Source organism: Cynocephalus volans, chromosome 8 (assembly GCF_027409185.1).
Source record: "Cynocephalus volans isolate mCynVol1 chromosome 8, mCynVol1.pri, whole genome shotgun sequence".
Taxonomy (NCBI): Eukaryota; Metazoa; Chordata; class Mammalia; order Dermoptera; family Cynocephalidae; genus Cynocephalus; species Cynocephalus volans.
Genome location: NC_084467.1, coordinates 79,962,366 through 79,987,175, shown reverse-complemented (window position 1 = coordinate 79,987,175; position 24,810 = coordinate 79,962,366). Strand labels below are relative to the sequence as shown.

At 35.3% G+C, this 24,810-nt stretch overlaps 1 protein-coding gene across 4 annotated transcripts in view; it reads left to right on the top strand.

The window, feature by feature from the left end:
* The first annotated feature begins 2,962 nt into the window (after positions 1-2,962).
* ZNF644 (zinc finger protein 644) overlaps positions 2,963-24,810 on the top strand; it is a 107,019-nt gene continuing 85,171 nt past the window's right edge. The window contains exons 1-2 of one of the 4 annotated variants that reach the window (XM_063106273.1): positions 2,963-3,043; positions 3,232-3,335. The gene's annotated coding sequence lies outside the window, so the exon portion shown is untranslated. The other 3 variants (XM_063106275.1, XM_063106276.1, XM_063106274.1) reach the window with 3 other exon arrangements.

The window sequence follows — 24,810 nt, the reverse complement described above, 5'->3', positions numbered from 1 at the left end:
TTCCTTGACAACTTTAAAATACAAATGGCACTTTGAGATTGTGAATTTTGATTGATTCCACCCTAAGATATTTGAGAGCTGAGTGTGTTCTTTTTACCTTCACACCCTCCAAAGGGCCCAATACAATGGTATACTGATGAGTAGAATAGTAAATGTGTTCTTAAATATTAGATGTAATTTTTACTAAATATGTGTATATTTAATCTATTTTGTACCATGTTTTACAGTTTTGTTTTAACCGTGCTTTTGAAATCTTTATTGTCTATTTCCTCATCTCCCCCATTTCCTGGTAAATTGAGAGTTGATTGTATCTTTTTGTTCTTTCATTGGATTATAAAAGCTCCTCATTTATTCATTATTATTTATTGAATATCTGCAAGAAACTGTCTTATTCATCCTTTTCTTGACAGTGCCTAGTTCAGTGCCTTTCATCAGTGAATGTTGGTTGAATTGAATGGAATTATTTATTGCATAGCTGCTATGTGAAAGGCTCTGTGCTGGGGTCAGTATGGGACAAAAATTAGTATAAAACTTGGTTTCTGTTTACTTTTTTGTCTCTCTCTACTCCAAACATCCTCCCTACCCCCACCCCAATGAACAAACATACCGAACTATTTGCAGTTCCACAAAAATGACTTGCCTTACAGTTTGGGTACTCAGAGATGGGTTCAGAATTAGTGAGGTACTAAGCAAAACCCAAAACCTAGATTTGACTTCGTTACTAGAATAGTCGATAAACTAGTATTTCCTTTTTTCTTTTTGTCTAGTATTCAGAAGTACTAAAATGAGGAGAATTATCTGTTTTTATTCAACACTGAATTGCATTTTCCTTTTTAGTAAGTCATTTGAGACCATAGCTTACTTTATATATTTAATTGGATAATTCCATTCACTGGAATAACTAATGGATTCACTGTGCTAATGTTGTCAGATTTTAACAATTAACAGTAGCCAGATCTTGCTTTTCCTCTTTTTCAAAAAGATTCTTTACCAGGTGTATTCATCAGAGCATCATTTTATTTACGAAAGTAGACGTGCTTTCGTGAATTTTCTCCCAGGGTCAAACTGTTTTCCATATCTTGATTTTCATTCTCAACTGCAATTTCTTTTTAAAGTCTTTAAATATTTTGGTATGGAGCTGCATAACTGGTCCTTGGATTTTTCCAGTAGCCTGCATTTTTTTCTTTTTGCATTACTTTATTGAAACTTTCTACCCTTCTGTTTTCTCCTACTCATAGTTTTTGAGATCTATTTTGCTTAGAAACAGTTTCATCAACTATTACTCCATTTATAATTACTACTATTACTTCTACTACTATTACTACTTCTATAATATTACTGTTCAGTTGCTGAGTTCTAATGTAAACAAACAGCTTCTTAGTGAGAGGACTTCCTGATCATGGCTGAGTTTTGAATGGTTCTATCTCCTTGTGGTGTGATCTATCTGCCAGTCAGTCAGAGGTGTACATTCACAACAGAGTTTTTTGGTAACTGATTTTATAGTAATATAATGTGAAGATTTCCAGTGAATAATATTTTTGTTTGTTGTAAACTGAGAATGTCTAACTTTAATGGATTCTGCAAATAAAATGGTCCAAGGGCCACCCCGTCATTAACTGAAAATATATACACATTTATATTTTATAGTTTACCATTTGTATAAATAGAGAAGGAAAACTTGCATTTTGAAAGAGCCCAAAGAGCTGAGTGACTTTGAGAAAAGTTACCTAGCCTCTTTTGCTTCATTAGGTTGTAGTGAAATTGAAAGAGTTCAGAACAATGCCTGGTACATAGTAAGCACTCAAAAGTGTTAGCTATTATTATTAACGAATGAAGCAATTAGTGTATTTAGTCAAATATCTGTTGTTTGGAATCCATGTTTACTGGTGTTGAAGGCACCATTCTCTAGGAAAGAGAATGTTTCTCATTCTTTTCAAATAATTGCAGTTATGTTGTATTCTTCTGAAAGCCAATAACATCTTGAGGATTTAGAGGAGCACAGTTTACGCAGTTTCAACTAATGAAAACTTTTAAAAAAATATATTAATGAGAAAACAGGGGTTCAGAGAAGCCAAAGAATTTATTAAGGCAGAACTAGTAGATTCCTCAGCAACTTTTGGCTCATCTTAAATATTTAGCAACTTCTTGTTTGCTCAGCTCAAAAACAAAGAGAATAGCTAATAGTGTTTCTCTGCCCTCAGCATCCTGTGGTGAATGCTTGTTAAAAAAGAAGCTTTCCAGAATCCTCTCGGGACCTACTGATTGCTTGAAGGGTTAAACAGCATCTCAGGTGTGTCTTATATAACTTTAATTTGAAGAACCGTGGCACTCTTAGTAATGCAGGAAGAAAGTATGCTCAGAGTCAAACTGGACCAAACTCGGGGCACCTTTCAGTGTATGCTTTCTCGGTAATTGAGATGCCACACTTAATGCTTTGCAGGGCCATCAAACATCTCCCAACAAGTGGTTCCCTTAAGAACCTAAAGCCTTCCTCTGCCATTAGTCCACAGTTGTAACTGGCGAATATTATGTTCTTTAACTGTCTTCCTCAACAGTGGGAAAATAAATGGGATTTTGGCACGCTAGTGGTTGTGTAAATGAAACATGGGCCTGTTCCACCTTAAAGGGCCTAGGCATGCCTAGTGTTTGGGTCTTGCAGAGTTTGGGCACCACCATATTTGGAGCGTGCCTACTTTGGGGCGGGAACCTCCTTGAGAGTGATTAGGTCAGCGCTGGGGGAGGTGACCTTGTATGGTTTCTGGCACCCAAGAACAGTGGTGCACTGTTCCTGTTGCCCCCGTTTGTCTAATTGGCCCAGACGCTCCACCAGCGCGAAGCTGCCCAAAAGTTCCTCGCTGGCCACCCCCGCGCCCCGCTAGAGGCGGGAAAGCAGCGCGCCTGCGCCGTGGGAACCGGGGCCGGAGGCGAAAAGCGGGGAGCGGAGGGGGGCCGTTGGAGCCGAGTAGCGTACAGAGCGGCGTGTGACGCGGGGACGCCGCGCGCTCCCAACGTCGCCCCGGTTTGACGCACACGGCACCAAACTGTGAGTTTCAGGGGTTATTTGGTCGGATTCGCTGGGAGCCGAGTGGGTTTCGGGCCTCTGGGCTGTGGCGGCGGCGGGACTGAGGGTGGCGGAAGAACTTGGGGGACCCGGCCTCCGGCGCTCGGGCCCGGGGAGCTACGCCCTAGGCTGGGTCCCAACCATCCAAAAGGACGCATTTTGCCGCACAGGCTAAGATGGCGGCGGCGGCCGAGGAGGCGGAGTTGGTGCTGCACAAGGAGCCCGGGCCCTGGGTTCGGGGAGGCGGCGGCCGCGGGGGGCCGCGGAGCCTGAGGTGAGCGGCGGCCGCCGCCGCGGGGCGGGACTCGGCGGGGGGCGGGGGGGCTTTTCCGCCGCCGCGTCGGAGGATCCGGTGGCGGACACAAAGGGGCTGAGCTGGGCACTAGACTTGGGGGTTTTGTTTAGTCACATGAAGCCGAGCAGCCAGTGAGCGGTAGGGGGAAGGGGCCGAGATCGGGAGGCTTGGGAGCCAGGCGGTCGCCATTGCAATGCACTGAGTAACGGGGCGGTCCGAGAGCAGTCACCAACCCCTGTCTTCGAGGCTGCTCGGTCTTGGCCAGAAGCGGCGGCTCTGGCATTAACCGTACACACCCCTTCCCTTACTTGGGACAGGACCGCATAGCTCTCCCCTCCCCCGTTCTGCAAGATCTTATGCCGCTAGGTGCTGGGAAGTAACAGCAAGAGGTAAATCGCTCGAAGTGTTGGGTTGCCAGGGGCTTGGTGGGTGTCCAGCTAAAGCTTTTTGCCTCTCCAGGTCTGATTCCCTGGCCTTTGTGTCCCTGGGAGCTTAATCTCTGCCAGAGGAGAGCAGGTGTGCTCCACTTCTCCCGTGAACCTGAAGATGAGTTGTCCCAGACCCTTCTCAGTGATTGGAAACTTAGGTGGTGGAGCTAAAGGTTTCTTGTTACGAGACTGCCACAGACGACTCTCGTGTTGGGATCCATCCATGGTTTAGCAACATTAGTGGAAAAGTTTTCTTGAACTGTTTAAGTAATATTGACTTAAATGTAGTTGTTATAAAACTTTTTAAATTTAGTCTTCAGATTTTGTGTGATCATTAAACTCAACGAGGTTTGGATAAACACAGTTGGGGGCCCGAATGATGGTCCTGTTAATAATTTCAACAAAAATACCCAAACACCATCATTTATTCTGGCCAGTCCTGACTAATGCCACCCTTGTTGCATCTGAATGATAAATTAGACTTGCCTTAATTGTGTATTCCCTCCTTGCAGTAGTTTACTTTAGTTACGATTTTTGGTCCCACCAGAAGGAAAGCGTTTCAAAAAATAGACAACTAAAGTTCCTCAGGGAAAAGAAACCTACTGTTTGCCTTCAGTGCCATGTGTAAGTATCCAGAGAACTAGATGGCAGCAGTATTGCATTTTGGTAGGTTTGTTAAGATAAAACTAGTTTTTATAATGAGATTACAACTTAGCTTAGACATTTCAATAGGTGAAACGAGAGGTCTTGGTTAGTTTTACTGAATTAGTATGTATATTGCTATTAAAATCATGGCACTGTGAGTTTTAGGATTTCTGACAATTTAAAGTTATACTGCACTTATACTTTATATTGGTATTAACTAATATTGAAGTACAAGATTTCAAAACAGCTAGTGTTTTGAGTTTGCCATTACAAAATTACTAGATTTGAGAGATGTTTAGACACATTTTGATCACAAACTTTATTTAGATCTCCGTGTTCAGTTGATATTTGAACTTTTCAACATTACTTAAAACTTTAATTTTCCTTCTTTTTCTTCAGATACGTAGTTTTCCTTTTTTAGCTTTTTTTTCCAATAGGGGACAGTGTTGTAGTAGTGAATAGGAGATATATTAACATTAGCAAGGAGATACATTAACATTAGCAAAGTGTATTCCTGAATCACATAGTTAATGTGGAAGGAATCTCAAGGAACAACTACCCCCTCCCCCTTTTACAGTATATTGAGTACCAGAGATGATTAAGTGGCATAATGGAAATTGTCTTTGAACTTCTACCTCATTGCTGTTTCCATTTGTCATGTTGCAGGGACGAGAAGGCAAATATCTGCAACTATTAATGGTTAAAAAAATAAAGGAGTTTTGAGAATACTTGTTATTTAAATACTATTATATTAATGAAGATTGTGACAGTAAGTTAAAAACTTATTTGATGTTATATAGTGACAGTTTTTAAGGTGACTTTCAGTGAAACATTCAGATACAAAATACAGAAATTTCAGACTATTTCAGAGCAATGTTGCTTTTGAGTTTTGAGGGTTTCCAAAAGCAGTTTTGACTCAGAAATTTTAAAACCACCACCAGGTGCTTGATAAACTTCTTGTAAAGTTTGAAATACTTGCCATTATTGCTAGTTATTACATAAGAAAAAGAATGAGGTAGATGCTGAAAACACTGGTGCTAGGGCCTTTCATTTTGTAATACTGTTTTGGTTGGAGAAATGAACATGCCATCAGACTACTCCTTTTGTTTAAAACCACTTTATGAGAACAACAACAACAACTACTACTGCTACTGCTGCTACTGCTACTGCTGCTGCTGCTGCTGCTGCTACTACTACTACTGAGCGGTAGATCTGCAAGGTCTGTTAGGAAACTCAACAAGTAGTAAAAATCACTTACGGTGGGATCCCACAATGATATTTAACTTCTTTGGATGTCAAATTTAGCAAAAATAATTAAATTGTTTCAAGGTTTTAAAGCTTTTATGGGTCATTTAGGGTGCTTTTAAATTGATTTTTCAAAGAAAGTTGATGAGCTATTTCATAATTTCTAACATTATGTAAATGAGTGTATTTAATTATACTTTAGTCTTGTGATAATTAGGGTTACTTTCAGGTTATTTATAATTATAAAGTGAGTCTGTCACCTGCAAACCTTAAACATTTTCCAGGTTTAATTTGTAATTCAAGTTATAAGAGGGCGAGTTTTGGTTGAATTGAGCCTAATGGATAACAGGAGGGGAAAAGAAAGACTCAAGGAGTGTCACTTGAAGTATTTGGAGATAGCTGCAATTTTAGAGAAAGGTCAGGTCTTTCTCTTATCCCAAATGTACTGTTTAGTTGTTAGGGTTACTTATTTAGACTCTTAGGATATGATTCTGGAAGGAAAAGAGTGGATCTTGTGGGAATGCTTTTCTCAGGACTGCCTTTCAGTCAGATCTTAAGGCAGTTGTAGCTTGCAGCAAATGTAGAAATTGGCATGCTGAGTTATTCATCCCTGATTTTGTAGAACACTAGTTATAGTAATCCTTTTTTTTTTTTTAAAGTGCTTTTAAATTTTTAAAAAGTCAATAGCCTTGTAAAATAAAACATGAGAATGAAGGATGGGTACTGTAATACTTTAGATGGATATTCAAAATGAGCTCTAAGTGTTTTTACATTTATTTATTTTTAATCTCTCTGGTATAGAGAATGTTTTGTACGTGGAGAATCAATGAACAAAGTTTTGAGGTGTAGCATTGACTGAAGCAGTTCTAGAAGTGTTTTTGATTCGGGTTTACTAGAGAGAAATAGCAGCTTTTAATAGTGTGAGCCATTTATACCCTTGAGTTTTGAGGGATTTGAGAATCATCAGATTCTGGCACTAGCTCACCCTGCTGGTTGGCTAAAGTATTTCTTCTGTCCCCTCTCTTAGAGAAACAAACAGAAGGATTACATGAGATAGAGAGTAGTAGAACACCAAACTCAATTCAGTCTGTCTCGATGGAGGTGGAGTCCCTGTGAAAAAGGTGTTTTCTCATCTCTAAGGCCTCATTTGCTCCACTCTAATTTTTTCTCAGAAATACAAAAGTTGAATTTACTATATCCTTTTTGAACTTGCTGGGAACTCTTATGTGATTAAGGAGTTTAGAATGTTTTTGTTCTTTTAAATTCAAGATAAGAAATTCTTTGACAGTTGAGAGATGTTAGAAAGAAAAGCAAAAAGTCCTGTGAGATAACTTTCTAGGAGGAAAGAAGTGGAGAATTTCAAAAGAAAGAGGAGGAGGAGCCTTGCTCCAGCAGAAGTAGCAGCAGTGCACATTGCTCTTGGATTGGGGAAAATGAGACTGGATTAAGGTTAGCAGTTCTAAGACTTCCCTTCTACCCTCCTTCTGTAATCTTTGCCCTGCCTCTTCTGTCTGCAAGCTATAGCCTTCCCATTTCATTTGGGATTCTTGGAACTGTGAACTTGTAAATGAAAGTATAGATAAGTGATTTATTCATTGAAATTTAATTATTAGTCTAGATTGTGGTAGAGTTGAAGTTGGATAGAGTGATAGAAATTTTGGGTATTAAGTCATTTTGTATGCATATCATTCATTCAGGTTGAAAATACAGTTTTTTAAAGACCTTGTACAGACTCTAGAAACATCAATATGTTATGAAACACGATTGAAAATTAAAAAATAAAGTGTTACAATTCAAATACTTTACAGTTTACAAAGCATGTTTACCTGTATTAAATCAATTATTTATGTAAATTCTAAAAAAGATTAATATCTTAATCCTTTCATTCATGATATTTGCACATGGTGGAATATCAAATAGTAGACCCTCCCCAGAATAAGGTGGAATCCCAAGAAGCCGTACTCTCAGAAATAAACCAGCCCCAGTATGGACTTGTAGCCCTAGTTTGTATCTCCTAGGTGGTCGTAACATCAAGCCTTGAACTTGCACTGAGGTGACTTCAGAATGTATCATCTTACTTGTAAACTTAATCCATATCTTTTTCTTTTATCAGTTTCTTGAGGAATATGTTAAATATAACTAGTACTTTCAGAGCACCACTTATTGGGGAAGGGAATGATTCCCAATTTGCTGTTGAATAGTTTGTGAAGGTGGAGAAAAGCCTTGCCAACTTTGGAATTAATTGCCTTTTGCTTACTCACTGAATATGTTACACACACACACACACACACACACACACACGTGTATATATATGCACACATATAGAATCACAGTTGCATTTATAGTTATGCATATGTAAAGAGCAGGATGGGATAAGGTTTAAAAGTGCAAACCTTGGAGTAAAACTGGCAGGGTTCAAATTTAGCTGTGTGAGCACTAGGCAAGTGGATTTAATAAGCCATCCTCATAAAAGTTGGGTTTACATTACATAATTCATGTAAAGTCCTTAGCTTTCTGGCACACTAAGAATACTGAGTAAATGTTAGCAATAATAATGATTATCATTATTACCGTTTAATTTTTTTCTACTATAATTTGAAATTTTCACCTATAAGTGATAAGGAATTAAATACTTTGGCTAATGTCCCATTTTTAGGCTATGTCTATAAAGATAAGATTGTTATAAAGGAAGTGAGAGGCAGGCATCAAAGTGTGCCTTCAGTTCTAGCAGCAAAACCTATAACCAGGTTAAATATTTCAGGAATGCATTCCCTTTTATGACTGTCAGCTGGTGAGTAGATGCACTTGGGAATGAGTGCGTTTTAGTGAAGTTATTTCCCAACCAATGTGTTGATTTCTCTTTGTTATAACATCCTGAATTTCTTCACTCCTTTAAATTTTTGACCATGAGGGTAGTGGTGACCATTAGTAAAGAGAAGAGGGTGAGAGGCTGTGAGTATTAATGTACATAAATACCCTAAGTGAGAGTGAGGAGTGGCTGGCACAGTAGCTAGATTGAGGGGTGGGTGGGGGGATGTGATTCTTTTATTGGATAGGCCGAGTCAGGGGAGTTTCCGCAAACAGCATTTCCTTTTGCTGTTTTCCTCTCCAGACTTTGTTTTGTATGTGTCTCTGCTGGAATACTGTTACAGTTATTTCCTCTCTTTAATTTTCTTTCTACCATCTACTTACCCACCACAAACACAAATTTTAAGCTTTTAAACAGAATTGTTAAAGGCAGTTAATATAAATAATTTTAAGTTCACATGAAGAGGGATATGAGTATGAAAATTAGAAATCTCATTTATGCTTAAAAAATATTATCAGCAGTTTGGAAAATGAAGAGGGGAAAAGTCACCCATAATCTTGTCACCATTGTATAATCATTAAAGGTAAGGGAGATGATACTGGCATTAATTGATCATCTACTATATGCTCTTTGTAATAATTCCCTGATGTACATGCGAGGAAACAAACTCAGACTCAGTTTATAGAGATAGTAAATAGTAGAGTAACCAAGTTTGAACCTAGATGTATCTTGAAAAAGGTCTAGAGATGAGACCTTTCTATTCTGCCTTCCTACCCTTCTTGTATATCTCTTCTTTTACCTACTTGTTAAACAATTTGTAAGTTATATCTTCTGATTTTAAAACTTAACATTATAAAAGCATTTTTCTGTGGTGTCTTATTGCCCACATTGTTTATTCATACTACCATTAGAGGCTCTTTGTCTTGACTGCTGGACATTGGTACAATGATATTGGCCAAAATGGAAGCTGCCTTTTTCTTTACTGAGTGACTAAGATGAAAAAAATGAAGCTTAATCAGAACTAATACCCTACAGGATTAGGATTGCTACAGGCTTCATGCTGTCTATCCTTTCTGGTTGGGCATTTAACTCAAAATTGGATATAAGTAAAATGTAGATGACATGTTCAATTTATAGCCTCTGAAAACAACTTTTCTTATATTCTTACACATTGAAGTGCCTTAATAGCTTCTTTGTTAAAAATCATAAAATGATGTTAAAATTAGATGGGTACTTAAATCCTATTTAGTTACTATTAGTAATTCCTAATTAATAATATTTAATTTATAAAAGAAAAGAATAGCTTAATACTGAATTCTTGCTCTCATTGGGAGGATGACATTTATATATTAAAAAATAATTTGTGGGACATAGTAACTATAGACAACATTGTGTGCTTGAAAATGCTGAGTATATTTTAAGTGTTCTCACCACACAAAAAAGTGAGTTAACACATATGTTAATTAGCTTAATTTAGCCATTCCACAATGTATACATATTTTAAAATATGTCGTACACTTTAAATTTATATGATTTTCATTTGCCAAGTAAAAAAAATAAAGAAAAAATAATGTGTGGGGCATTTATAAATAGATTGTATGGGTCAGCGCTGCCCAATAGAAATATAAGTTGAGCCACAAATACAATTTTAAATTTTCCATAGCCGTATTACAAAAATAAACCCAGTATATGCAAAATATTGCCATTTCAACATATAAACATGACTGAAATATTTTACACTCTTTTTCCACACCAAGTCTCCAAAATCCTGTGGTATTAACATAGTTAGAGCACTTCCCAATTCAGAGTAGCCAGACTTCAGGTGCTCAGTAGACAACTATAGTTACCATATTGGACAGTGCAGGTATAGATAATAAGTCCTGTAGGGGTATGGAGAAAGAATAAGGTAGAAAATTGGACTGAATCTTAAAAGGTGGCTGAGAAAAGTGCTTCAGAAGAATATTCCTGTAATGGAGTGATGGGAATTAAAACAGGAGATATGATTTGAAACCAGGTAATGGAGTGTCTTGAATCCAGTTAGAATTTGAGAGAGAGAATCCATTTTTTGTACATGAGCACTTGATGAAAGTTGAATTAATATTTAGGAGAATTAATAAGATGTAGAATAAGAAAAATGCTGGAAGAAACACACTAACAAAGACTTGTGGATCTTCAAAGGGAAAAGAGTTTCATTTAGACAATGTTAGTGTTCTGTGATGAGCAATATGATGGAGATTTATCAAAAAGGATGAAAACTGAAAAAGGGTCTTCTAGATTTGGCCATTATTTGTGACTTGTTTTTAAGTGTCTAGGTGTAACTTACAGTGAAGTTTACAAATCTTAAGAGTACAACTCTGTGAATTTTCAAATAAAAATATGCCCAGGTAACTTTTACCCAGATCAGGATACAGAACATTTACTGCACTGAAAAAGATGCCTTGTGCCCCTCCTATTAATTCCTCCTCACAGAAGTAACCACTGTTTTAACCTCAAGCACTACAAATTTGTTTTCCTTGTTTCTGAACTTGCTTATGTTGTATTTGTCCTCCTTTAAAAGGGTAGTGAGAATCGATGCTTTAATCTCTTTTTTTTGTCCTTGTTTGGCATTGTGTGAATTTGGAGGTAAAGCAGATGGTTGGTATTGTGGCCCTTCTGTTTTTTTCCATCGTGGTTCATATCCAGATCAGAGAGGTGCTTCTTAGTGTTCACTAATAGTAACCCTTTAGAAGTTGGTTTTATGACTTGAAAATTTCTTTAGAAGGCAGAAGTTTGAATTACCTCCACAGATAATATAGTTTTCTGGCTTGCTTTCATTACGGTATTCTCTAGGCATATAGCCAAGAAGTAAGTGGAGGTCTTGGATTACCTCCTTATATAGATGCCTTTTGGAGCTTCTTTAATAGGAGCTTCCAGGCATTATGTAAGTTAGCTTTCAGGCATTTCAGGTTGCTTAATAAGGTATTTGGGTATTTCTGATTGTGATTATAGAGATAGGAATAAATTGGTGTACTTCTATGTACAGGTAAGTGTCCACCACTCAACCAGAAAGACTCTGGCATTTGTTTATGTATAAATAACTACAGTGTTACCTTATGGACAATTGTACAAAGTTTGAATAGTTAAAGCCCATCAAGGATCCCTTTATGAAGTGAGAACTGAAATGGAATTTTTGATCCTGATTTTTACTTCTAGTGCTTGTATCAGTTTCTTTTTTTTCCCAAGTGAAATTAATAGTTGCAGTATTATTTTTCATAAATATCGAGCAGTGGGAATTTTCTTGTAATATATAACTATTCGTGCTTTTGGGAGAAAGAACTTTTCATGAAGTAGAAGTTTGTACTACTTATAATAAAGTTGTAAAAAGTACACAATAATGAAAATATGTATCTTCACATACCTAGTTTTGAGGAATGGATATGTTTTACAAATTGTGCAGAAATGGACGTGAAAAAACTTCCTCATTAACATTTGGATTATGAATGCTTTTAAGCTAATGAATGAAAATACTCTATATAAAAAAGTTTTGCTTTTTGGAATTTGTAATAATCTTAATATATCCTTCCTCCAAGAATTTTAATAGTTTTCTTAAAGAAATAATAAAACCTCATCTGTCAACTTTTCTTACTGTCGGTTTTGTAAAGCAAAATTGAGTAGATTAGACATTGAAAAAGTGTATATTTATCATCTCCAAAATACTAAGACTTTATACTTGACTTTTTTGGGCCACATTTATAAAATCACAAGCAAAACAATTAAAATGTTATTAATTATAGCTTTAAGAACTGACTTCTGTGTATAAAAAATACATTCAAGGGTGTATTTTATGTTTTTGTGTTGTTTTGACAAAAATGAATGTTTTATTTGATTTTAGTTTTGGGAGATTTGATTTTTTTGTGTTCAGAATAATTTTCTTCTCTGTATTTTCCCCACCTTCACTTGTTTTAACTGGGTCGGTTATTGTACAAAACTCACTTAGTACCTCAGTGTGGGGGTAGGTATGCACATACACAGCAGACAAGATATGGTTCCTGCTCCAGAGAGCTCATGATCTAAGACAGAACTCGAAGAGTACTTAGTTATAAAACATTTGAATTATTTAGCTGACATAAAATCATATGAATGTTCTATAGTAAGATTGGATTAATTAATACAATTTTTGGACAAAAATAATTTTTTAACTAGATTTGGAAGAAGTATGTATAGTTGATAGAGAAGGAAATATTAGCTAGAGAGAAAAGCATGTTAAAAAGCACATAGATAGGAATTGTGGAGTGCAGGCATTTTCTTTGGTTAAAGTAGAGTCTTTTAAATGAAGTAATGAAAAATAAACTTGGTAAGATTGTGGCATGAGCTGGAGGAGTCTAAAGGAGTTTGGATTGGAAATTAGAAATAAAAGTAGTTCTACTGAAGGTCATTGAACAGAATTACATGAAAAAATATGAAAAAGATTAGCATCCAGATATAACATGATTAGAGAAGAGATTAAAGTGAGGAAGGCCAGTCAGGTTATTTCTTGGTGGGTGGAGGAGGGTATATTAAGAGTAAGGATGAGTAGTTTTAAAATAAATCAGGTGAGATGTTGTGGTTCCTGAGTTTAGTATGGAGTTAAAATAAGAATAAAACAGTTTTATCATCTTCTGATATTCAAAATAAGTTTACTAGGAGATACAGTTTTCATATGATTTATTAACACTAATTAAGGTACATTTACCTTTTTCTGTAAAAAACAAACAAACAAAAACCAATTTGAGCTTTTCTTCTGTTTGGCTTGAAAACTAAGTAAAACCCGAGAAAGTTATGCTATAATGGCATTTTCTTAATTGCTGGTACTTTCAAGTAAAAAATATTTGAGATGAATAGTAACAGCAGCTTGTAATTATAATGCTGAGTTTTGAATTATAATAGTACTTATTCATGATTTAAGAGACATTCTACTTGCTATAGGAGCCGGTGGGAAAACAGGAGATAATAAAAATACCCTGGACTACTAGTGTGTTTTTTTTTAGTTTTTACATAGATACTTGTTTTAAAATTTAGTAATATTTGGGATTGGGACCACTCTGCTTTTACAGGGGAAAAAAATTCTTAAAATGTACTTCCCTGTGAACAGTAGTATTTTTTGATATTTAAGATGTTAGATGTTTGGCTTGATGGAAGTTTTTCAAAGTTCCTAAATTGAAACGAATATTATGTTTTATAATGAGTAAAGGTCGTTCTTAAAATAGAAGAATTAGAAGCTTAGGAAAAATTATATTAATAGTATAATTTAAAACCTTTTCTGCTTTCTTTCAAGACTTAGGAAATAGAACAGAAGTTTGGGAGTAATTAGAGTCTTAAGAGTTTTAAGATAGTATGTTAGTTTTATTATAACAAATATGCATTTTATTTTATTTTACTTTATTTTTGATGGGTAAGGGAATCGCAACCCTCGGTACAGTGTGGTCTGCACAGTGAGCGCACTAGCCATCCCTATATAGGATCCAAACCTGTGGCCTCCACACTCCCAGCACCTCACTCACCCGAGTGAGCCACTGGGCCAGCCCAAATATGCATTTTAGCTATTCTCACAGTTAACATAGTTTTAACTTCAATTACTAAGGATGTTAATAGTGAGGTTTCTAGGAATATGGTAAAATAGGGAGGGGTATTTGACTTTAGAATACCAGAAGACGATAAAATTGTTTCATTCTTATCCAAATAATTAACGCAAAAGAGAATGGGTTGCTGCCTGCTATCACTGGTTACTAGAGATTTCATTTATATCTCTGAAATTTGTAGTTTCTATATAGAAAGTATGGGTGAGAGAAGGGGTGACACCAAGAACTATCGACTGTTCCCTGATTATCCTGATGAACTATTGTTTTAGGAATAGGAAACTTTCCTGAAAACCCTGCCCTGAATCTTGTTTGAGTAGTCCTCTTTTTATATACCTCTGTGTGGTTCTAGAGCTCTTGAGAATAGACTCATCCCTATCTTTTTACTTTGCCTTGGGTACCTGTAAACTGAAAAGTAATGAAAAATCACTACATGCAGGAGGAGAGGTAGCAGAAGTGGGGACTAGGAAATGAAATTAACTATTACAAATATATTAATCCTGCTGAAACAGCTCATACAGGAAAGAGGGAGAAGAGATAGAGATAATTTTCAGTGGCTGTGACTTTTCAGAAGTCTTGTGTTGTGGCAGTGACTATCTTATGGTAGCAGTGTCATTAACAGTGATACAAATGGCATTCTAATTTTTCCTAACCTTCTCCTGGTTCATCTTATTTTCCAAGCCTGATTCACCACTTTCCTGTCAAGTTTATTTACCAGATACCCTTTCAATAGCTTTTTCTTAATTTAACCAGAATTATTTCTCTCCTCTTTTTTAAAGATCAGATTAAAAATTCTTTCTGTGTTTTTGAAAGAATGTTATCCAAATCAAAATGACATAAATGTTGAAAATAAAGGAATGGCAAAAGTACACTAAAACTTGTCTGCAAAAGACTGGGTGACATTGATATCAAGCAAAGGATAATTCTAGGCCAAAGCCATTGATGAAAAAAGAGCAATTTTTGTAATTAATAAAAAGTTAGGTCCACTAAAATCAGGTTTGAGCTTTTGTGTGAGGAACAAACTCAAACAAATAGCAATTAAACATATGCAGTAAAGTTTTAGAGAAGCTGGTAACACCAATCTTTTTAGGAGATTTTAATTCAGAATTTTATAGATCAAAGTAAACAAATATTAAGACTATAAAGATTTGAATAGCAATATTTTATTTAGTAAGTGTATGCCAAATTTTGTTCCCAATAGAGAATATACATTCTTTCAAATTCCTGCAAGTTTTTAAAAATTATATATTAGGCTTCAAAAAGAATGAAATTTTATATAAGGGAAATTGTATTAATCAATTTTTTTTATTATAGTGTAGTTAAAGTAGATGTTAAAGCCAAAGTGCCAAAATGATAGTAACTGCTTGTACAACTAAAACTCGGTGTCCTACTGGAACTTGAACCTAAATTTCATACTATATAGAAATGAACAACAATGAAGACGTCACATATCAAAACTGAGATGAATGTTTGCTTAAACATGGTGGATTAAATAGCCCTTTACTTGGTTTGCTATTAACCCCTCACTAGAATCATAATAATGGTTTTTTAGAAAGGCATAGGGTCTCAAGGACATAGAAAACTAGAAGGTTGATCACAGAAGTAAAACTTGGGAAGTGGAAAGCAATGAGTATTAACTAACTTTGAAGATCAGAGAAAGCTGAACCTTCCTCTGTGAGTGGGGAAGGCCTAGAATTGGTGCTATAGAGCCCTGGAATGCTTCAGGAATTGGTGGCTACAGGTACCTCTGAAAGAATTGTCTAAAAGTCTGTGTAACAAGTAAGCAGCCCTCATGGTGCCAGGAAAAGGTCTCTTAATTTCATCCAAGTTTATTCTCTGACATTCAACTGAGGATTTCTGTACCTGAAAATAATAGGCACAGCTCAGGTTAAATAAAGGTGTCATACCCCAAAACAGGGAGAATTGAGTAGAAATCTACATGTTGAACTAGGAATCATCCCCAGCCTCTTTTCCCGTCCAGTTCTGAGAATACTGGCTGTCAGGCTCCTAACCCCAGATGTGAGATTGGAAGATTCACTCTGTTACAGCAAGCTAATAAGATCAGGAAAAAAGACCAGCTAATAATAGATGGGAATCCACCAGGGAAGTGGCCCAGATTGATCATTGTACAGTGATGCCTACCCATAAACACAGAATTACTAGGCAACTTTTTAAGTGCCTTGTTCTTAAATATGAGATTAAGGATCACCAAACACTGGGAAGTTATCCTCAAATGTGAAAAAGATGAAGGAAGTAGAAACACTTCAAGAAGAAGAAAACTTTTAGTAAAATGTTGTAGATATCTTTGGGAGTAAGGGAATTTGGCATCTTTGAAACAAAGGATTCTATAAAACAAGCAATGCTTTTTAAATGAAAATGAAGATCTCTTAGAAATTTTGCCTATGAAATAGTTAATAGAAGGGTTGGAAATTTAGAATATGAAACACTTAATAGAAGAGCTGGAAATTTAGAATACTAAATTCTTAATAGAAGGTTGGAAGATAAAGTTGAGAAAATCTCCCATAAAGCCAGGGAAAAAGATATGAAATAGGAGAAAATAAGAAAATTAGTGTATTACGCTTTCAGGTTCAACATGAAAAATAATAATTACAGAATGGGAGAAAATAAGAGGGAGGAAATTAAGGATCATTGAACAAAATACTTGAGTTTTCACAATGAAAGTGCTCTCAAAATGCTCAGCATAGTGAATGGAAAAGAAAAGAACCACATCAAGGTTCATTCATGGTGAAATTTCAGACACCAGGGATAAAGGGGAGATTCTGAAAACTTTCAGGAATGGAACATATAAAAGGGATTAAGAATCAGTAGCATTGGAAAGTAATCAGTAATGGAATAATGCCTTCAAAATCCTGAAAGTTATTTCTGAACTGTTCATTCTATACTCTACCAAGCTATCAAGTGTGGGAGTAGGCTAAAAATATTAAACATATGAGGTTGTTAGAATATTTACTTCAAATGTGGTGTATCTCTGGAAGTTATCAGAAGGCACAGGCTCCATCAAAGTGGTGGGGTAAACCAAAAAGAGAAGAGCCCCAGGTAATGGGATCCAGTACAGGAGAAGGGTGAGAAGACTTTCTAGGATGAGAATGAAGGGAGATCCAAAGATGGTGGCTATGCAGCAAGTATGAAGAGTAACCAGTTCAAATTGGGATGGGAGAACAAAGGAATCTAGATAGCATGTCTTTAGGAAGAAAAAAAAAAAAGAAAGGTAATTTTTGTGACTTAATTCATATGGGATATTTATTTGTAGTTTTCTCATGATTTCTTTGGTTTTGGTATGAGAGTAATACTGGTCTTATAGAATGAGTTAAGAAGTGTTTTCTTACTCTTCTGTTTTTTGGAAGACTTTGAGATCAGGATGGATATTCAGTTTAAATGTAGATTTCACCAGGAAAGTCATCTGATCGTGGGCTTTTCTTTGGGGGATGTTTTTTGATCACTAACTCAATCTCTTGTTATAGGTCTATTCAGATTTCCTATGTCTTCTTGAATCTATTTTGATAGTCTGTTTTTCTAGGGATTTGTCCATTTCATCAACATTATCTAATTTGATGACAGACAGTTGTTCTTAGCATTCCCTTATAACACTTTTTATGTCTTATTAAAAGGTCAGGAGTAATGAGCTTCTTTTCATTCCTGATTGTAGTAATTTATATCTTTTCTTTCTTAGTTTAGCTGAAGATTTGTCAATTTTGTTCTTTTTAAAGAACAAACAGAACTTTTGGTTTCATTGATTTTTCTATTTTACTTCATTTATTTCTGCTGTAATCTTTATTATTTTCTTCTCTATGTTTTGGGTTTAGTTTGTCTTTTTATAATTTAAGGTGGAAGATTAGGTTATGGATTTGAGATCTTTCTTCTTTTTAATGTAGGTATGTATAGCTATACATCTCCCTGTAAGCACTGCATTCACATTCATCTCATTAGTTTTGATATGTTGTGTTTCTGTTTTCATTTATCTCAGTACATTTTCTAATTTTCCATATGATCTCTTCTTTGATTTACTGGTTATTTAGGAGTTTGTTGCTTAATTTCCACATATTTGTTAATTTCCCAAATTTCCTTCTTTTATTGATTTCTGATTTCATTCCATTGTGGTTAGAGAACATACTTGATTTCATTCCTTTTAAATTTGTTGAAACGTGTTTTATGGCCTTACATATGGTCTATACTGGAGAATGTTCCTTGTTCACTTGAGAAGAATGTGTATTCTGCTGTTTCTGGGTGGAGTATTCTATAGATGTCTGTTAGGTCTAGTTTATAGTGTTCAAGCCTTCTATTGCCTTGTTAATCTTCTGTCTGGTTCTATGCATTATTGAGAGTGAGATACTGAAATTTCCAGCTTTTATTTTTGAATTGTCTTTCTTATTTTAATTCCATCAGTTTCTGTTTCCTATTTGGGGCTCTTAAGTGTATATATGTTTATAACTGATAATCAGATTATATATCAGTTATAAACATATATAATCAAATTATATATCAGTTATAAACATATATACACTTAACAGAGCCCCAAATATGATATATAATCTAATTTTATATCAGTTATAAACATGTAAAATATGATATATAATCTAATTTTATATCAGTTATAAACATGTATGTATGCACTTTGTCTTTAGTAACAATTTTTGTCTCAATGTCTGTTGTTTGATATGTGTATAAGCCACTCCAGTTCTCTTTTGTGTACTGTTTGCGTGATATCTTTTTCCATCATTTTACGTTCAACTTATTTGTATCTTTAAACCTCAAGTGTGTCTCTTGTAGACAACATATAGTTGGAGTATGTTTTTTACCTATTCTGCCAATCTGCTTTTTGATTGGAGTGCTCAATTTGCATTTAATATAATTACTGATAAGAGAGGATGGATGCCTGCCATTTTGCTTTGTGTTTTCTTCATGTCTTAAGAGTTTTTTGTTGTTGTTAACTCTATTCCTCTAGCTAGAAAATAACTATTTTCTAGTGTGCCATTTAAATCCCTTGTTGTTTTATACTTTACACTTTTTTTCATTTTCTTAATGGTTCCCCAGGAATTAAAATTGACAGCTTATTTATTTCAATCTAGTTTAGATTAATATTAAGTTAATTTTAATAACATACAAAAATTTTGCTCCTGTATAGCTCCATTCCCTCCCCTTCCTTTGTGCTATTATTGCCATACATATTACATCCTTATGTTTTCTAAATCAAACAGGAGAAAAAAATAGTCACAAACAGAAAAAAAATTGTGCTGTCTTTTACATTTACCTGTCTACCTTCACCATGCTCTTTATTTCTTCACATGGATTCAGGTTACTGTATAGTTTTCTACTAAAAAGTGAAGGATACTCTTTATTATCGGTGAGTGTCTTAATTTCTTCAGTTTTGAAAAATATTTACAGAATTCTTGTTTAGACAGTCTTTTTCTTTCAGTGCTTTGAATATGTCTTCCCATTGCCATTAGGCCTCCATCATTTCTGATGAAAAATTAGTTGTTGGTGCTATTGAGGATCTCTATATGTGATAAGTTGCTTCTCTTTTCCTTCTTTTAGGATTCTCTTTCTCTTTTGACAGTTTTATTATGATGTGTTTAGGTGCAGATCTCTTTGAGTTTATCCTCGTAGTTTCTTGAGCTTTTCTGGCAGTTTAGCTTAATGTTTTTCATCAAATTTGGGGAAATTTAAAGTCATATTTCTTCAAATGTTTTTTCTGCCCCATTATCTCCCCTCTCTTCTGGAACTCCTATTATATGTATTTTGGTATGTTTAATTTTGTCCCACAGGTCTCTAAGGCCCTCTGCATTTTTTTTCTCCATTTGTTTTCCTTTTTGTTCCTGACACTGGATAATCTCAATTAATGTATTTTCAGGCTCACTGATTCTGTCTTCTGCCATTTCAGATATGCCACTGAATTTTTCAGCAGTGAATTGTTCATTTTAGCTACTGTGCTTTTTTCATCTTCAGAATTTCTATTTGATTCTATTTCATAATTTCTGTTTCTTACTGATATTCTCTATTTGTGAGTCATCAATCTCCTACTCTCCTTTAGTTCTTTAGACATGGGTTTCCTTTAGTTTTTTGCATATGTTTAAAATAGCTGATTTTAAAACTTTGTCTAGTTAAGTCCAGTGACTGGGTTTCCTCAGGGACAGTTTCTGTTGACTGCTTTTTCCCCCAGGTGTATGAGCCATACTTTTTTTTTTTAAGGTCTTGTAATTTTTTGTTAAAAATGTATGTTTTAAATAATGTGTTAACTCTGATCATCAGACCCCCCCCCCCACCATCCACCCCAGTGTTTGTTGTTATTGTTGATTTTAGTGATTTTTCTGAACTGATTCTATAAAATCTGTATTCTTTATCATGTGTGGCCTCTGAAATCTGTTTAGGTAGCTTATGGTCAACTAATGATTGGACAGAGATTTCCTTAAGTGCCTGGAATCAGTAAATCTTCCAGTTTTTGTTGAGAGGTTCTTTGTGTTGGGGTATGGAAGTCAGGAAGTTTATAACTCTGCCTTACGCTTCACTTCCTGCTTGTGCAGCACCTCAAGATTAGCCAGAGGTGAGCACTTAAGGCCTTTTCAGGTATTTTTTGAGCATGTGCATAGCCCTGCAAATACATGTGGCCTTCTAGATTCTCAGGAATATGTCAGAGCTTTTCAAAGTACCCAGCTTTTCTTTTTTAAGCCTTTTGATTAGTCTATTGTTTGTCCCAACTGTTATCCTCTCCCTCAGCCAGCTGCAGTATGAAACAATTGCCTCTGATTGTTTTTGACAAACACCCAGGGGTGGGGGCAGGGGAACTGTGTATACTGAGTGAGTTCTGAGTCAGGTCTAATTAAGATAGGCTTGTGAGTGGGGCCTTCTAGGGAACCACCAGACTTGTCAAATAATGATTCTCTGGGAGTGCGGTACTGAAGAAGTTCCCAACCCTCTTCTGTTTCTTCTGGTGGGTGGCTTCCAAGCTGTTGGTTTTCACTAGGCTTGTGAACTGTTGGTTTTTGGAGCTACTTTGGAGCTGGGGAAGGAGGATGGAATAGAGCAAGATAAAATGCCACAACACTTGCTAGTCTTGTTGAGATTCAGCCGTATTTCTTGAATAGACTCTCCCCAGATTGCTGCAAGCCTTTGGTTAGTCTCTAGAGTTCAGAAAATGTTGATTCTGACAATTTTGCCAGTTTTGTTCTTTTTGGTTTTATGGGGGAGATGATTTTATAAGGTCCTTATTTTGATATTTTTGCTGATGTCCTACTCTTGAATTTCGAGAATTTTAAAATATTTTGTACATGAAGATGTGTCTTTTGTCAAGTGTGTAGTTTGCAAATACTTTCTCCAAATCTATCATTTGTTTTTTCATTCTCTCAATAGAATCTTTTACAAAGTAAAAGATTTTCATTTTGATGTTGTCTAATTTATCAGGTTTTTTCTTGTATAGATTGTGCTTTTGGTGTTATATCTAAGAACTCTTCTTACCCTTAGATCCTAATGATTTTCTCCTGTCTTCTAAAAGTTTCATAGTTTTACATTTTGCATTTAAATCTATGATCTATTTTGAAGTGATTGGTGTAGAGTTTGAAGTTTAGATCAGAGTTCTTTTTTTTTTCCTTCTTTTTTCTGCTATGTATATCTGGTTGTTCTAGCACTACTTGTTGAAAAGACTTTTTTGTTGGTTTGCAAAGCTGCAAAAGCAATTCAATAGAAAAACAAACTTTGTCAAAATCAACTGGCCATCCTTGTATGTAGCTATGATTATAATTTTGGGCAGTTATAGAAGGGATATAGGAAAGTTGTCGTTTTCTTAAATAGAAGACAGTTAGATATAAAATGAAAAATCAAGGTACCAGTATAAGTCTAATCAAGATATTGTTTAAAATACGGGGGAGGGAGTTAGGGGAAAAGGGTGGGTAGTGATGTTTTTCATAAAAAGCCTCATTTGATTTTTAAAACATTCATTTGTATAACTTTGAATTAAAATAAAAATAGGAAATACTAAAGGGTAAAGCCAATGCCTTACTTAGGAGAAAATTTAAAGCCTTAAATATCTATATTTTGAGTTTTGAAACATTTTTACTGTGGAAAAAATTCAGAATAGTGCATGGAAGAGAAATGTACAGATTAAGTATTAGAAAGCATGCATCCGCTCGTCACACCTTGGTCAAGAATGAAAAAATTGACAGATCCCCCATTCTGTCCTCTCCCAATCAAACCTCTCCCTCTTTCCTTAGGAGTCTACCATCCTATCTTTTACGGTACTCACTTTTTTGCTTTGTTTTTTTTACCACCTTAAGATATATTTTTGAACTGTATTTTTTAAAAACAAAATTTATATGAATGGATCCTGGCTTCTTTTCCAGTGTTATGTTTGTGGGATTCATCTCTATTGTTGAATGTAACTAGTTCATTTTCAATGCTGTATAAATACTGCGTGAATATCCCAAAGTGTATTCATTCTATTATTGATGGAAAGTTGAATTGTTTACAGTTTTAGGCTTTAAAGAGTGCTCCTGCCCTGGATTTCCTTGTACATGTTTCCTAGTGCATACATGTACCTATTTATATTTAGTTAATAGCTAGAAGTTTAATAGCTCAGTTATAGGTTGTATTTATGTTCGATTTCAGAAGATAGTCAAAGCTTTTTTCCCCCAAATGTTTCTGACTTACAATTTCATCAGGAAAGTTCCTTTTGTACTTCATCTTCGTCAGTGTTTTGTATTGTCAGTCTTTAATTTTAGCCATTCTGGAGGATATGTAGTGGTATCTCATAGTGGCTTTATTTTGTATTTTCCTGATTCCAAGTGTGATTGAGTACCTTTTTATACCTTTATTGGCCAGGTTTTATAAATGTTTTGTGTATATTTGAAAAGAATGTGTATTCTGCAGTTTTGGGGGTACAATATGTATATGTGTCTGTGTCTTACTTTGGGTTGCTGTAACAAAGTACCGTAGACTGGGTGGCTACAGAAATTTATTTCTTGTAGTTCCGGGGGCTGGAAGCCTGAGTTCAGGGTGCTAGCTTGGTTGGGTTCTGATGAGGGTCCTCTTCCAGTTTGTATACTGCTGTCTTCTCTTTATATGCTCACATGAGGGAAGGTGGGTGAGAACCTTCTGGGGTTCCCTTTTATAAGGGTACTAATCTCATTCATGAGGGTTCCAGCCTTATGACCTAATTACCTCACAAAAGCCTTGCCTTCCAATACCATCACATTGGGGGTTAGGATTTCAATATTTAAATTTTGTGATACAAACTTTCATTCCATTGCAGTCTTTTATGTCAATTTTGCTAATCATCTTCAAAATTTTTGCATCCCCACTAATTTAATTTCTGTATGCTGATTGAAGTAGAGAGATTTGTTAAAATCTTCTACAGCTATTAATGAATTTGTCTTTCTTGTGTTGCTGTCCATTTTTGCTTTATATATTTGAATCCATGTTATTGGGACACACAAATTCAAAAGTTCTGTTTCTGATGAGTTGAACCATTTAACATTATTAAGTATTTCACATTATCTTTGGTAATGCTTTTTGCTTTGAAGTCTACCTTGATTAATAATAGCATAACTACACTAGCCTTCTTATAGCTAGTGTTTGTGTGGTTTATTCCTCTACCCCTTCTATTTTAAAGATTTCTGTGCCTTTATGTTCTAGAACTGTTTTGTGTATATACCAAATAATTGTTGTTTTTACTTTCAATTCAGTCTAACACTTTGTCTTTTAATTATAACATAAAAGTTCATTTAGATTTCATGTGAGTATAATTACTGATGTATTTGAGCTTAAATGTACCATCCTATTTATTCTGACTGTTGTGTGTTTTTCTAACCTTTCTTGTCATCTTTTTGGATTGTTTTTATTACTTTCCCCTCCCACCCCTTCTTAAAACTGTTGGTTTTATTTGCTGGCCACAAACCCAATTTTTGTTTATCTGAAAATATCTTTTTTTCATCTTCATTTTTGAAGGATATCACTGGACATAGAAAATATTGTTCTGATGTCTCCATTTTTTCTGATGATAAGTCAACCATTAATTGTATTGTCATTTCTCACTTGGAACCAGTCATTTTTCTCTGGCAGCTGTCAAGGTTTTCAGCAGGTTGACTATGATATGTATGTATAAGTGGTTCTTTGTGTTTATCCTGCTTGGGATTATTGAGGTTCTTGGATCTTTAAGTTAATGTTTTCTATCAAATTTGAGATGTTTTGGTCATTATTTCTTCAACAAAAATTTTTTTTGTACTCTTCACTCTTCTCTCCTTCTGGGCTTGAGTTACATCTATGCTGAATGGCCTGATATTGTCTTACTGGTCTCTGAGGATCTGTTTATTTTTCTTTAGTCGTTTTCCTTTCCGTTCTTTAAATTGGACAGTTTTATATTTCTATTTCAAGTTCCCCCAAATTCTTTGTTATCTCTAATCTTCTGTTGAGCCCATTCTGGTGATTATTTATTTATTTGTTTGTTTATTTTTTATTGAATCAATTGATTATACACATTTTGGGGCTTCAGTGTTGACACATGTTGATCAAATCAATATTACTAGTATGTATAATGTTACAAATTGTACTTATTCTTTATGCTCCTTGTCCAATCTCTCCCTGTCCCCCTCCCTCCCCCCTCCCATCACTGATAGCCCTAGATTTTTTCTCTTCATCTGAAAGAGTGATAGTTCTGTTGATTTGTTGCCTAGATGATCTGCCCAATGCTGAAAGGTGTGTTCAGGTGCCCCAATATTATCATAGAG